Genomic DNA, 16,224 nt, shown 5'->3' with positions numbered 1-16,224 from the left:
AAATTTGACAAAAAATCATGTTGCCAGGTTTTGATGGCAAATTCATCTAGAGGCTAAACCAAGAGAAAAGAGCCAAACCTCGTGAAAATTGGATGAGATTTGACCGAGTTATGGGGGTGGCAAATTTTGACCAATGTCTATATAAGTATGATATTTTGACGATGTTCGAGGTAACCATTTTCACATGAAATTTGACCAAAAATCATGTTGTCAGGTTTTGATGCCAAATTCATCTAGAGGCTAAACCAAGAGAAAAGAACCAAACCTCGTGAAAATTGGATGAGATTTGACCGAGTTATGGGGGTGGGAAATTTTGACCAATGTCTATATATGATATTTTGAGGATGTTCGAGGTAACCATTTTCACATGAAATTTGACCAAAAATCATGTTGCCAGGTTTTGATGCCAAATTCATCTAGAGGCTAAACCAAGAGAAAAGAGCCAAACCTCGTGAAAATTGGATGAGATTTGACCGAGTTATGGGGGTGAGAAATTTTGATCAATGTCTATATATGATATTTTGACGATGTTCGAGTTAACCATTTTCTCATGAAATTTGACCAAAAATCATGTTGCCAGGTTTTGATGCCAAATTCATCTAGAGGCTAAACCAAGAGAAAAGAGCCAAACCTCGTGAAAATTGGATGAGATTTGACCGAGTTATGGGGGTGGGAAATTTTGACCAATGTCTATATATGATATTTTGACGACGTTCGAGGGAACCATTTTCACATGAATTTTGACCAAAAATCATGTTGCCAGGTTTTGATGCCAAATTCATCTAGAGGCTAAACCAAGAGAAAAGAGCCAAACCTCGTGAAAATTGGATGAGATTTGACCGAGTTATGGAGGTGGGAAATTTTGACCAATGTGTATATATGATATTTTGACGATGTTCGAGGGAACCATTTTCACATGAAATTTGACCAAAAATCATGTTGTCAGGTTTTGATGCCAAATTCATCTAGAGGCTAAACCAAGAGAAAAGAGCCAAACCTCGTGAAAATTGGATGAGATTTGACCGAGTTATGGGGGTGGCAAATTTTGACCAATGTCTATATAAGTATGATATTTTGACGATGTTCGAGGTAACCATTTTCACATGAAATTTGACAAAAAATCATGTTGTCAGGTTTTGATGCCAAATTCATCTAGAGGCTAAACCAAGAGAAAAGAACCAAACCTCGTGAAAATTGGATGAGATTTGACCGAGTTATGGGGGTGGGAAATTTTGACCAATGTCTATATATGATATTTTGAGGATGTTCGAGGTAACCATTTTCACATGAAATTTGACCAAAAAACATGTTGCCAGGTTTTGATGCCAAATTCATCTAGAGGCTAAACCAAGAGAAAAGAGCCAAACCTCGTGAAAATTGGATGAGATTTGACCGAGTTATGGGGGTGAGAAATTTTGATCAATGTCTATATATGATATTTTGACGATGTTCGAGTTAACCATTTTCTCATGAAATTTGACCAAAAATCATGTTGCCAGGTTTTGATGCCAAATTCATCTAGAGGCTAAACCAAGAGAAAAGAGCCAAACCTCGTGAAAATTGGATGAGATTTGACCGAGTTATGGGGGTGGGAAATTTTGACCAATGTCTATATATGATATTTTGACGACGTTCGAGGGAACCATTTTCACATGAATTTTGACCAAAAATCATGTTGCCAGGTTTTGATGCCAAATTCATCTAGAGGCTAAACCAAGAGAAAAGAGCCAAACCTCGTAAAAATTGGATGAGATTTGACCGAGTTATGGGGGTGAGAAATTTTGACCAATGTCTATATATGATATTTTGACGATGTTCGAGTTAACCATTTTCACATGAAATTTGACCAAAAATCATGTTGCCAGGTTTTGATGGCAAATTCATCTAGAGGCTAAACCAAGAGAAAAGAGCCAAACCTCGTGAAAATTGGATGAGATTTGACCGAGTTATGGGGGTGAGAAATTTTGACCAATGTCTATATATGATATTTTGACGATGTTCGAGTTAACCATTTTCACATGAAATTTGACCAAAAATCATGTTGCCAGGTTTTGATGCCAAATTCATCTAGAGGCTAAACCAAGAGAAAAGAACCAAACCTCGTGAAAATTGGATGAGATTTGACCGAGTTATGGGGGTGGAAAATTTTGACCAATGTCTATATATGATATTTTGACGATGTTCGAGGGAAACATTTTCACATGAAATTTGGCCAAAAATCATGTATAGGATCTCAGAACCTATAAGAGCTAGAGACTAGATGTAGGTGCTCCTAGTTCCCGCGCAGATCGAGTTTATTTCCGATAATCGATAACTTACTTCGTTTCCAAGCAAGTTTTTTGGGCAATTTTCACCAAACTTGGCATATAGCTTCTAAAATAGAATACATATGCATTTGATGTTGGAAGAAGAGGGTTCAGGGTTCCCCTAGTCGGGAGCTCCCTAATAGTACCTCTTAATTTTTTAGTGTGTGCAAGGTTCAAATCAATGTCTATAATTATAATATCTATAAATTTGTCCATAACTGACTTACGTCTAAAGTAACCGATTTCAAAGATTTGCACTAAGTATCACAATAAGTTATGCTCGACGCTGCAACGCAGGCCGTCCTGACCTGGTCAATTGCATTAACATTTCAGTTTCAATTCCGTTTCAGTTCAGTTCAGTTCAGTTTGAGTTTCTGTTTCGGTTGTGTCTTCATTTTTTATGAGCACTTCGAATCCAGTCGATTGTACACATTGTATACAGGTGGCGTGGGCGTTGGCCACGCCCATGCGCTCATATATAAAAATCACCGACAATAAACTGATATTTAAGCTCTGATTTAATGGCGCGATACGTGAACCGCGCCAAGGGGCTGATTGATTTGACTGCCGACCGCTTGCACCCCCCCCCCCCCCTCCCTCCCCGACCGAACAACCTCTTCACCGTGCAGCCCGCTTTACCCAATAAGTCTGCTTTGCCCGCGGACGCATTTGACCATTGGCCATTTGATTGATGGCGCTTGAAGTTGTTACCCCAAAGCTTTGCCAACGGCAACGACCGCCCCCCCCCCCCCCTCTCATCTTCTCTCCAACTGCTCAACCAAAAATGAGGGTAGCTGTTACTCTGCCACGCCCCGCTTTCAGCTAGACGATTTATATTGGCGTTCTTTGTAATACATGTTTAATTTTTCGCCCACATTAAAAATACCAAAGGAAAAATCAATTCATTTTCCCCTTTTTTTATACTTTGTTCACGAAGAGGCAAGTGGGTTTATACCCCATAGTCCGTCTGTGTCTATATAAGATATTTAAGAATAATGTTGCCAGTTTTAGATGCCAAACTGAGTTAGAAGCCAAACCATAAAAGGTGGTTTTGATTTCCCTGAGGATCTATATACTAGATACTAGAGTCTAGAGTCAAAGTCAAATTTTTGTCAGAGTTTGTTGAAAAACATCAAGAACAAAACGTGGCTTAGCTGGGTTTGAGCAACGGAATAACAAACGGCTGGTCGCCAGTTCGAATTCAACAACAATTTTCGATTTTTAACCCGATTTTCATAGTTTACGAATTAAATAAATTAATAAATTGATGTACTTACCTTAATATATTTAATTTTCAACAGCATCTTTTTGTAAAAAAACTTAAAACACGATTTTCACAAAACAGGAAACACACCTAAGCACAATTTAGGCTCACAGGAAAAAAATTAGAAAACAAAAACTTATTATAAATTACAACACTTTTTCCTTGAACCAAAAAACAAAAAAAAAAAAACATTTTGTCCCAAAAGACGCAACACAGAAAAAAATCACAAAAAAAAATAATATTAAAAAAAATTATTAATTTTAAACAATTCTTTAAAAAAAAATTAAATCAACTTTTTTTCTTTTGGGAGGTAAGCACAGAAAAAAAAAGTAGAAAAAAATATATAAAAGCCTTGAAACACTTCCTTTTTGCATTAACTGAAAAACAGATAAAAAGAATTCGAAAAATTAATTAATTAATAAAATTAAATAATAATTAATTTATTAATATAAGAGAACATAAATAGCTAAGATCATATACAAAAATAGAATATACCACAGTAAAAACACTTTAAAAACAAGTTTGATGCAATTCGGACAAAATTTAAAAGTTCACCAAAAAACATCTTTGAATCGCACTTTCCACCGAAATACGTCTGAAATGATTTTTCATATTGATCCTTGGAATTTGAGCGTGAAGCGTCAATAACCATTTCCAACCGGAAGGAATGCATTTTTTGAAAAGATCTCTGAAAATGAGTTGGAAACCGATCGGACGGTAAACAAAGATGTCGTATACAAACGTTTTTCGCACTTTTGCCACGCTTGCGGGTGGAATTTCCCGAAACCCCGTCTTAACGTGCACCTTCATAAAGTGAATACTGTAAACTCAATCAGTTAGTGCGGACAAACAGTTGAATATATGGAAATGATGTGACATATCGTTCCTATTGAAATAAGTTGGATATTATATTCGAGTTAATTAATAGCCCATTGCACGTGTCGCATTGTGTGCATGACAAATGGCTGAAAGCAGCTGCAAAGCGCAACAGTTCTACGTGCACAACCAAACGGCACTCGCATTGAACCGTAACCATGACCTAAGTCAGTCAACCCAATGACCCCAAAAACAGCCGAGAAAGAGAGAGAGAGAGAGAGTGGGCGGTCAACAGAGAGAGAGAGAGAGAGCGAAAGAGAGAGGGGGAGGGAAAAAGTTCAAAGCGCAGGCATTTCAGCTAAAATTGTCCAAAACTATTTTAACGCAAGGATTATGCCAGAACGAGGCTAGGCAGGCGGACCGTGAGTAGACAGACAGGCAGACGACATTACCAAGGGATAGGGGGGGGGGGGGGGTGGATGGCTGCTCCGTATTTCAGTTGATTGACAAGCGACAGGCTGCGAGCAATGTCATTCACTCCAAAAACAAGCAATGGGTGTGCAAAATGTTGAAATGAATCTGAAACTGAAACTGAAACCAAAACCGGGCTCGAGTCTCGTCGCTCTACGCAAAACCTAGCAAATGGCTATGGCTGGGGATAGGGCGGGGCGGGTGTGTAGGTATAGGTAGGTTGCGAGACATGGGCTTGGGCGGCAGTTTTGGCGGGCGATTGTGCTAGTTGAAATACTTTTGCCGGCATTTGCATAAAAATAATTTGCATTTCGAACTTCAGTTGCGCCCCAAACACCCCCCCAAAAGGAGAAAAACACTGAATGCGGGGGCACAGAAGGTACACGGTAAAAAAAAATGTAAGTCCATAAGTGAAGCGGGAATTTAGGCAAGAAAAAAAAACAACATTTAAATTGTGAATAAAGATATTTTATCTACAATTTTCTTTCTACTAACTTTAAAAGCAAACATTTCATTTGAAATCATAGACAAATTGTTTTAAGGTCGTAATTTCTGTCAGTGTACTGGCACATTTTGTAGGCGTAACTCCGCATTGGAAGGCATCTTAGAAGCGAAGCTCAACAATTGAAATTGAATCAGCAACAAAAATCAGCATTCGAGCCGCAAATAAATGAAAGCGCCAACCATGGGATCAAGTTTGTTGGTTTGAGACGGCAGGCGGAAGAGGCTGCATTTGGGGGGAGGGGCTCGCGGCGTCTTCCACCGAGAAGCTGGGCGGAAGTGCGCTAACAAATCAGTAGAAATAATTTCGCATTCAACATCAGGCGTCAAAAGCAATTCAAATGTTTAAAAACTCATTTGAATACCGCAGCAAAACGCACAGATCTGCGGCTTTTGTTTTTTTGTACCCTGTGATACCCATTACAAATGCATAGAAACAAACAGGCTATAACTGTTTTGTGCACATGTATGTAACAGGCTGATGGACAGATACTTAAGCTAATCAAGATGGGGCTGAAGGAATTGGAAGAGAAAATGAGGTTGGAAATGGAATTTGAAGTATTTGTTAGTCCAGCTCTGCGCTGTGTGCAGGGTACCACCTAGTCGAGCAGCCCTGCGCTAAGCACTCTCACTTCATTTTTTTTTATTTCGCTGCGAGACAAAAGTCGCTTACACAAGTTTTGTCTAGGGCAAGCCACAACCTAGAATCGGGCTGCCAGTCAACGGGGCCAACATACAACTCCATTCGCCTTCCATTCAAACGGGGCATATTCATTTGTGGCACACGCGCCCGCGGGGCGCATAGGTAATCGGTTTGCGGACCCACATTTTGGGGCCCAAATACTTGGCAGAGAACTTCAGTAACAGACAAAAGTCGTTTCTGTTTATTAACTTAGCCAGATGATTGCAATTTTATTTTGTAACGTGAAACGTTTTCTAATATTTGAATCGATTTTCCGAAATTTGAATTGCTTGTGCAACGAAAAAAACTTTAGAAACTTTGGGAGGTGTTTTACATTTTGTGTGATCAAATATTATGTTTAAATATAAAAAGCGACTTCGGTAGACAACTCAGGATGTTCTCGTCCTCATCGAGCATAAAAAGAAATTAATCGATAGAAAATATATCGATAAGAAATGAATCGATACTGATTTAAGTCACACAAAACTAACAAGAATTCTTATAATTGACAAATTTAACTATAATCAAGCTAAGTAGAGTCGAAGTCGATTGAAGGTGACAATAATTTTCCAGCTTTACAGGATATTTGCAAATTAAATTGCCTCTGTTGTGGCGCTCACAAATTGGTCAAAAATCTATTTGGAAATTAAATGAGTATACAACAATGCGTAGTAGATTGCACGTGTCTACAACTTTCAAGTTATTTATACAGTTTTACAGGGTATTCGCGAGTCGACCAAAATGTTGCAGCTTTTTGGGCCGCTTACAATTACAACAAAATTATATCCAAAATATAAATGTGAATATAATAATATAATATTCCTTTTATATATAATTTCAGAGGGTATTTGCAAGTCGACTAAAATAAATATTGTGCCGCTCACAATTAGAACGAAATTTTCCATTAAAATCACATGTTTTAATTTATATTATATGCTTTTTTATTACTGCAGGGTATTTGGCTGTCGTCTTAGGTGAAGCCTTGAAGATTTTTCTCTTATTTTTGTGTATGGCATGAGTTTTAAGTGAAAAGGAAGGCGGAAATGGCAGGAGGTAGTCGTTAGTGCGGTCTGGCGGCTATGCAACGCGAGTTGCATGTGCCCCAAACAGAGTAGGACTTGGAGAAGACATTGAGAGAGAGAGAGCAAAAGAGAGTGAGAGAGAGAGAGGGAGAGCAACTATGTAAATGTAAGCAAAGTTAAGGGGTTACACTTAAGTTGAGCCAGTCGCTATTGCAGTTGATGATGAGGCAACAATTTTTGGCTGCATTCGCAACAATAAAGCACGAAATCCATTAGAGATCAAAAGCTATTAATGTCGCCGCTGGCCAGGACAGGACATGGACATGGACATGGACATGAACGGGCGTACACGTAGCCAGCGTTCTGATAGCGTCATTTTGGGAATAAGTAGTTCACTGATATATCAGGGTTACGTACTGGGCCGGAGACAGAGGCGCATTGGTAAACGTGTGGACATTAGGGACACACAATGTGTCTCTGTGTGTGTGAGTGAGAGAGAGTAGGTGTGTGTGGGCGGGTTGAGGACAAACATTTCATGTAATAACCACACAAAAATGTGTGTCAGCAACGATGGCCGTTCAGGCCATAGATAGAGCCATAAACAGATGCGTGATTTCCATTAAAATATAATGGAAATTCAATGTATCGAGATTAAGCCGCAACACACACACCCACACACACACACCCACACACACACACCCACACACACACACCCACACACACACATATATATATATATATATATATGTATATATATATATATGGACACACACAGACATTCGCTTTGGGGCTACGTGAAATCATAAACAAAAGGCAATGCCACAATTTGTGTGCGGCGGCGGGCAACATTTCGGCCAAGAAGTGCACCACGTAGCATGGCCAAAAGGGCTCACCGCCTGGCCATGACTACCAACTACCAAACACTGACAAGCCAAGTCCAGCAGGCAGGGCATTGCTCAAGGGGGCAGCTTGCCGCGCCACACAATGTCCGACATGTTGCCCAAAGCCAGCAGCAATTGTGTGTATCTTTCTCTTTCTGTATGTGTGTCGGTGTGTGTGTGCGTGTGTGTGGGTGTGCGTGCACATGTTTTGGCCATAGAAGCATCGCCTGTGATTATGGCCAAACGACTTGTGCTGCAGCACTTAAAGCATTTTCTCAAATTTCGAGCACTTTGGCTTCACTGGCTCGAAACCAAAGCCCGAACCTTGCCCTATAAACAGCTTAAAATTTCATTCGCCAAAAACTGTTTGTACCGATTGACTGATTGACTAGCAGACTGAATGACAGACTGCTTGACAGAATGACTGACTGTCTTGTTAGCTGACTGGTTAATTGGTTGAATGACTGAGTGTCTTGCTGATTGACTGGCTAATTAATTGAATAATTGACTCACTGATTAACTGATTGACTGGTTAACGCGCTAATGAATGACTGACAAACTAATTTATTGATCCGCTGACAGACGGACTGATATGCTAAGTGACAGAACGACTAGCTGATTGACTGACCAGCTGAATGACAGACTGACTGTCTATTTTGATGACTGCCTGGTTCACTGATTAACGGATTTGCTCATTGATTGATTGACTGATAGGTTAACTCGCTAATAAATGACCGATTGACAGACTGCTTAACTCAATGACTGACAAAGTTCTACACTGATTGATTGAATGACTGATCGACTCACTGACTGATTGATTGATAGATTGACCTAAGAAGGACTAAATTGCTGACTGACTGAACACATGACAGAATAGTCATTCTGACTAGTTGAACGACAGGACTGACCGTCATGTTGATTGATTGACTCATTGATTGACTCACAAAGTTCTAAACTGATTGTGCAACTTTTTAATTGACTGACTGGCCAATTGATTGACTGATTGGCTCATTGATTGATTAACTGACTGATAGATTGATTTAATGACTGACTGAACGACTAACTGATTGACTGTCTTGTTAAATGACTGGCTAATTGATTGACTCATTGACTGGATGATTGACTAACTGACTAAATGTCAACTAACTGACTACTTAGCTGGCGGACTGAGTTATAGACTTGATTGACTGAACCGCTTATTGATTGATTGATTGCCTCGGTAACAGCCAACTAACTAAGTTGGCAATCTTAAATATCTTATTGATTCACTGGTTAACCTCCTAATTGACTGAATAACTGGTACAATCAACTATACCTATCTAATGTGGTAACAGATATACTAACTGCCCTGCACACTCACTGCCTACATGCGAGATTGACAGACGGATTGACTGACTGTCTGACATTTTATTATCTTTTGACAAGCCGATTGACTTACTAACTGCACGCCTTCTTGATTGACTGACTGATTGACTTACTGAAAGACTAACTGTCTGACTGACTGATTTACTTACTTATTGATGATCAAGACCAATTTAGAAAAGTTTAATTATTTAAGAGTCGTACGAACCACTACTATCGATTGCCATTACAACAATCAAATTCTAAATATTAGCCAAAATTAACAAAAATGGCTTAGGCCTACATCTAACACATGTCCTTCATCACCAGTGCATTTCATTTTGTTCCATAATCAACGTATAAATAAAGTTCTCCATGGTCAGTCATGTGTTCTCCATGCTCAGTTGGGTGTAAAGTTAAGCTTAACATAATAAAATTTAATTTTCAATTTGAGCGCCGCATAATTAATGCATTATAATGCATATTTAGATGCAGTTAATTATACAAATGGTATTTTATACTCGTGAAACCAATTAGACGGCGTTCTGCTATATTCACAAGCATAAACAATAACATTAACGAGAAAAGACGCGAAAAAAAAGCGGAAAGCAAAACGCGAAAAGAAGACAAAACACACAACAACAACAAAAAAAAAAAGGACGAGAATTGTTAGTTGGGTCAAACATTAAAATGTGTGAATTTATTTAGAAGAGCAACAACAAATAATACAAGTTAACAACCAAATAGAACAACCAGAGAATTCGAGGGGATGTTTTCCGGGAGTGACAGAAGACAAATCCGATGTCGGTCGCAGCCCTTTCACATAATTATTAACAGAAATTAAATGTCAAGCAGTCACAGCCTCCATTTCCAACTGCAGACCCACCTCATGTTTTGCGCGCAAACAAAGCAGAGGAAATGCACAAAAAAAAAATATATAAGTTTATTGCTGAAGATGGAATACCCTTCATGTTAGGGCTTCAAATTGAAAAATCGCTGGTTCGATTCACAATGCGAACCAATGACTCGCCTTTAGGTTCGGCTTGCGAACCTGCACTCTTTTATTTCAGTTTTTGGGAATTGAACTTAAATAATAGCTAATGCGGTTCAAGATTCGATTCGGAGTGAAGAGCTACAAGTTCCGGCCGTGAACCAGTTCGTTACGAACCTGCTTTTCAGTCCGGTTTGTGGCTCAGTTCACGCTTCGAAACAACTCTTAAACATTTTGTTCGGTTTGTAAACTCGGTTATGCACATCAAAGTGCCCAGACTTTGGTATAAAACAAACCATTTTTGTAAGAAATTATAGTTCGGTTCGGTTCAGATAACTCTTTGGCTCGGATTGGAATCGGGATAGATGATTGGAGCTTCAGGTTCAAACCGGTTGGATGCAAAAACGGTTTACAGAATTTAAGCTGTTATATATATCTTCATAAAATATTTACCATGGCTTGATATCGGGATCATACTAAGAGATGAATTTGGAATTTGGCTCGAACCGGTTCGATTCAGAACCAGTTTGCATGATATTCATTCCCATAACATAATTAAGATACCCTCTCCGCCAAGGGCATGGGAAAAAGAATCATAAAAAGTTGATTCGGGTGCCGGACTGGACTTGGTTCGGACTTGGACGTGGAGGGGTTCGGCAGTCGCTTCTGATTTGTGGCACGTGGCCCAAGGCCCAAGCTGACGAGCAGCAGCAGCCGCCTTTGGCCGTAATATTTTTCTCGCCCTGGGTCTTCTGCCGGTTTTCATTTATTTTTGTGAGGCCGGGGGGGGCACAGCTTACTGTTTGCATAATGCGAGCGCAGCATAAAGCCCGTTAAGTAATTATTTGGGCCGCTTCAGCTTATCTTTTTGGGAATGGCGGCAAAAGTTTATAAAGTACACAACAAAGTCGTCGCAACATTTTACGCGCTCGGTAAATTAATTGATTATGTTGGAGAACAACACCTTTTTTTGCTTTGTTTTCTTTTCTTTTTTTTTTGTGGTCTTGCTGGATATTTGTTGTGTACAACCCCACACATTTAGGCTCATATTTTATTTTCGCGCCTTGCTTTGTGGCTTTATCACTTGGCCGCGAGTTAATTGACCCACTCCCACAGCCGGCGTTCGGTTCGGTTTGTCTTTGCCGCGCGCAACTCTAAATTTCTTGAAAATGAATTTGCAGGAAAATTTTCAGCTCTTAAATCAGCGCTGATTTATGGCGACTTCTTGCCGAGCGCTTGATTTATCGCGCCTTTAATTTGAGCTGCGTGACCCACAAAAATGGCCACAGATAAATTGCAATTGAATATAATCGTTCAACATTAAATGCGCCATATACTTAGCTCTTACTAATAAAGATCATTAGTTAGAAGTTCAAGTTAAGCAAAAGATTAATCTAATGAAAACAACCGTACAAATGCCCAAAGCTTTTAGGTGCTTTTTAAGTGGCCTACTCAGATTATATTGTGCTAAAAGTTTGGGTATATTTAAGTCTACTGAACGAAATTAGTCAACACATTAAAGCTCGCGTAAAGCTTTCAGGTGCTTTCCATGCTCCCATGCTAAGCTGACACGGAATCAGTTAAGCTTTAAGCTTTTATTTTGGGCTACAAATATTTATAAGCTCAGTTAAAGCTTTAAAAAGCTTTGTTTAACTTTTGGGCAACAAATTTATGTGGCCCAAGCTTTCAGAAGCTTTCGAAGCTGTTTTCTTAGAAGAGACTTTGCAAATCTAAGCAAGATATTATATTGTGACTAGTTTATGTATAGTACAGATACTATAAAGCTGTAAGCTAAAACGCAGCACTTTACAGGTAAGCTTTGAGCAGAAGACTAGAATTATTTCGCTTGAAATGCTACCTTGTAGTTACTTTCTAAAGTTACTTTATGAAGGAGGTGTTACATTGCATTTAAAAAGATGCTTTTATTTCCTAAATGTTCATTTTGTGGATATATTTTAATGGCGTAAATCAATCAACAAATGCATATTAATAATATAAAATTAACAGCTAAGCTTACAGAAGCTTTTGAAGCTTATTTTTTCAAAAGCTTTACTTTGATTTTCAGATAATATTTGTAGCTAATTGCTTAAGAGCTTAATGAGTATGTATAGTCCTTTTTCTGAGAGCAAAGAACCAGTCGTTGCTTTCAGAAGCTTTTAATATACAGTTAAAATGCAGATCATTGTCAGGATAAAGCTTTGAGCAATATTCACAAACTTAAGTATTAGAAAGAAAACTCGTTATTTGTATTGCCTTAATTTGCATATTGATGAGGTAAAATCCCAACTAGATATATACAAAAATATATATTGATATATTGCCAAAGCCAACAACTCTGTGAGACTTAACTTCCAAGGCGGGAGTCACAGCAACTGTTATGCATTCGGAATCAGAGCTCACGGCTCTAGACCAGAGTCTGGAGCACGATCAGCTCTAGCAGGCGGCTCAAGTTAAATGCTTAACAAATTGTTTCGAGTTTCAAAGAAAATTCAATAGCCGCAAAAGTTGTCTGAACCAACCGCTTGTCTGCCTAGAGTTGGCCGGGCAATTCAGTCAGCCGTAAGGCACCAACAAACAAAAAATAACAAAAACAACAACAACAAAACGAAAGAAAAAAAAATCAGTTGTTTGGCTTTTGGTTGTTTTTCAGCCTGGCTGGCATATTGCGTATACGCAACGAGGGACAACAAGGACAAAACCTAAGGACAATAAGTGGGCGGCGGCACAGCACCAGCTCGAGCCGGGCCCGTTTATTGCTCTTGAGGCCTTAAATTAAAAACCAATTAGCAACATCTGTTGGCCATGTTAACCATTTGTTGGCCACGTCGATGGCTACGGTGGCTGAGGCTGTGGCTGCTGCTGCTGCTTCAGCTTCATCATCATCATCAGATTTGCCGTGTAGCCTTTCCTTTTGTTCTACAGCAAGACAGAGTGAGGGATAGAGAGAGAGAGAGAGAGAACGAGAGAGACGGAGAGAGACAGAGAGAGCGAAAGAGAGATGCCGTAATTCGTCTCTAATTCCTAATTCGAAATTTGTAATTCGAGCAAAACGGTTTTTGTCATTGTTTTTTATACCCTATACCAGTTAGGAAGTAGGTTATATAGGCTATATTGGTTAGGTGCAAATTTCAGTAACAATCGCGAGGATCGCAGAAATCATAATTGCCAGAGACTTGATGTATTGAACACCTGACTTGAACACCTGATTGCAATTATCGAAAACTCATTCTGTTTTCAGAAAGTTGATAAAAATCGATATCGAAATGCTGTTTCAGAGTTAAGAACAGTTAGAGAGATAAAATTTGGTATGTGTCTGGGTAAATTTCAGAAAGATTTAACAGCAAATATCCGAGTCACTTGACAAAGTAACTCCCAGTGGATCCCAGTCAGGAGCTAAGGTAGAAGGCACAGCTTTTGCATAATGGAAGCAATAAGCGACGTATGTAGAATGTGGTTGGAAATGGAATAATAATGCGTAGAGGGTATCTCCTAGTCGGTCACGCCCGACTAGAGCCGCCTTGCTTGTTTTTTGGTTGCTTTTGTTGTTGTTCTTCGTGTTGGCCATGTTTTGCGGTCCTGCAATATGTCAGCCTGCTCAGTATATCCTTACAGGAAACACCACGCCCCGCCAGCGCCCCGTCATCCCCTTCAGCTATCAGCCCGCTCTCAGTGTTGTGTAATGACGCCTCAAGTGTCGTTAATTGAGCACAAATCAGGCCAAATGCGACTCAACGACAGCTGCCTCAAAGTGCACCACAAGTGGAACTAGAACAGGACTCGGGCACTGAGAGCCACAAGTAAGCCTCGCCCGCATAGATATTAAAATATTGAACAGCCCTCTCAAATGCTCAATGGGGTTGCCTTATGCCCAATATCTTGTTCAAGTATTTACGTCAAATTAAACTATTTCAAGTATTTACGACGCAAGAATTGGAGCACCTCTTTTTTACTTACAGGCTATGCTTGCGAATTAGTTAAGACTTGTAGCGACTAGATCATATTCTAAATCAAGAAAAGCAGTAACAATCGAAGAAGGGGTATCCAAGATACTCGCAACAAGCTGAGCATTTGTGAGCTACACTATGCTCACATATCAGCAAAAGCTAAATGTCGGCAAGGGTATTAAGTCTTCGGCGTGCTAAAGTTATGCTTACTGCTTCGTTTAATTCAAATTAGAGAACATTTTCAATGCAATTTTGGTCGGTTTTGCATCTACAGGAATGCAGCACGCATGCAACAAGCAATTTTGACACAAACCAGCTTATTCTACACTATTTAGTTAGTTGTAGTTAGTTAGTTATAGAAACTATGAAACTAATCATAGGACTAGGACATACTCTGGCCAGCCGGAGTTTGGCTGGTTGAACTATTAAACTTGATGTGAAAAGAGTTTTTCACAAAAACCAAAGATAAAGCTTAAAATAAAATAGTTACAGCACGTTTTTCTCTCTTTCAGAGCCAATAATAGCCGCAGATAATGCGTACGCGAATGTCATAAAGAACTTGCGCGCATTATGGAAATATGAAGTGCCCCGCCCCTCTTTCAACCTCCCCCTCTCCCACTCGCACGCTTTTGGTTATAATTAAACGGATTAAGCGAGCGTCAAGCGGGTGGCAACGAGTAGCACTTTTGACGCCAGCGGCCATTTGATGGCTGAGAACGCGGCAATGCTTTTTTGCGCTGATTACGCAACTGTGTGCGTGTGTGTTTGTGCGACACACACACACACATAAACGCACCCCTGAGGCATAGAAGCGGCGCCCTTTTGTTGCTCTGTGTGTGTGTGTGTGTGTGTGTGTGTCGAGGCTTTGCTTGAAAAATATGCAAAATCGTCTGAAGAGCCGCGTCGAGCTGTTAATTACATTAGAGCGTGCACATACACAAGAGATAGAGGGCGAGTGGGCGAGAGGGGGCACGGGTGAGAGACCGCACACACACACACACACACACACACACAGCTCGGCGTCAAGTGGCATCTAACAACCGCCTTGTGTCAAAACATTAAAGTGCAAAATTAACTGACACGCGGCGTCGATTCTGTGCCGCAAACAGCCAACCCTTGGCCAAACCCACCAAACCGCAGTCCCCAGCCTCCAGCCCCACACCCATTCCTAAGCCAACACCCAATCCCCCTTCGAGCTGCATAGCTGCCCCCAGTGCGCCTAAATGCCTGTTGGCCATACAAATGTTAACGCTGTGAATATTATTTTATATATGTATATATTTTTTCTTTCCGCTTAATAGTTGTTGCCTTCGTTTGTTCGACGCCTCGAAAAATATGTCTCTTTGTTGCTTTTATTGTTGTTGTTGTTGCTGTTGCCATTTTATGCGCTGCGCCGCTTAACGATCATAAATTGCCGGCATTTTAGATATGCGACAAGTGGCCAAGTGACGCCTACAACGACTTCATGGAGCGCAGCGCATGCGGCGTATGCGCAATATTTATATTTGCAGACATTTTTGACATATATTTAAATATTGCATATTAATACTTTGAAGCTATTTTTGAAATATTTGCTATTTGCATAGTTATAATCATAATAAAAGCAAAAATAATTGCCGAGCCCCAACAATGTGCCATGCATGCTCAATTAACTTCGGTGTTTATGGTCCGATCGAAATCAAATTGTCAGTGCTTAAATATGGCATAAAAAGGTGAATCGATATCAAAACTCAATTTCCCAATTGTTGAAGAAATGACAGGAGATAACGATAAGTGAACCAAACCAAGTCTACAAATCGATAATTATCGATATAACAGAAATGCGAGGAGTTATCGAAAAAATATAAGCTCGCTCTGCATATCGTTTAGCATAGTTTATTTATTAAATGATTATACGCCGAAGATTAAATGCCCTTCTAGACATTTACCTGACGGCTTAGCAGGCATGTGAGCATAGTGAATCTCATAGTGCTGAGTTTGATGATAATATCTTGGCAAAGCTCAT

The sequence above is a fragment of the Drosophila virilis genome, chromosome X (assembly GCF_030788295.1).
Source record: "Drosophila virilis strain 15010-1051.87 chromosome X, Dvir_AGI_RSII-ME, whole genome shotgun sequence".
Classification (NCBI taxonomy): domain Eukaryota; kingdom Metazoa; phylum Arthropoda; class Insecta; order Diptera; family Drosophilidae; genus Drosophila; species Drosophila virilis.
Note: the sequence above shows the minus strand (reverse complement) of the source record.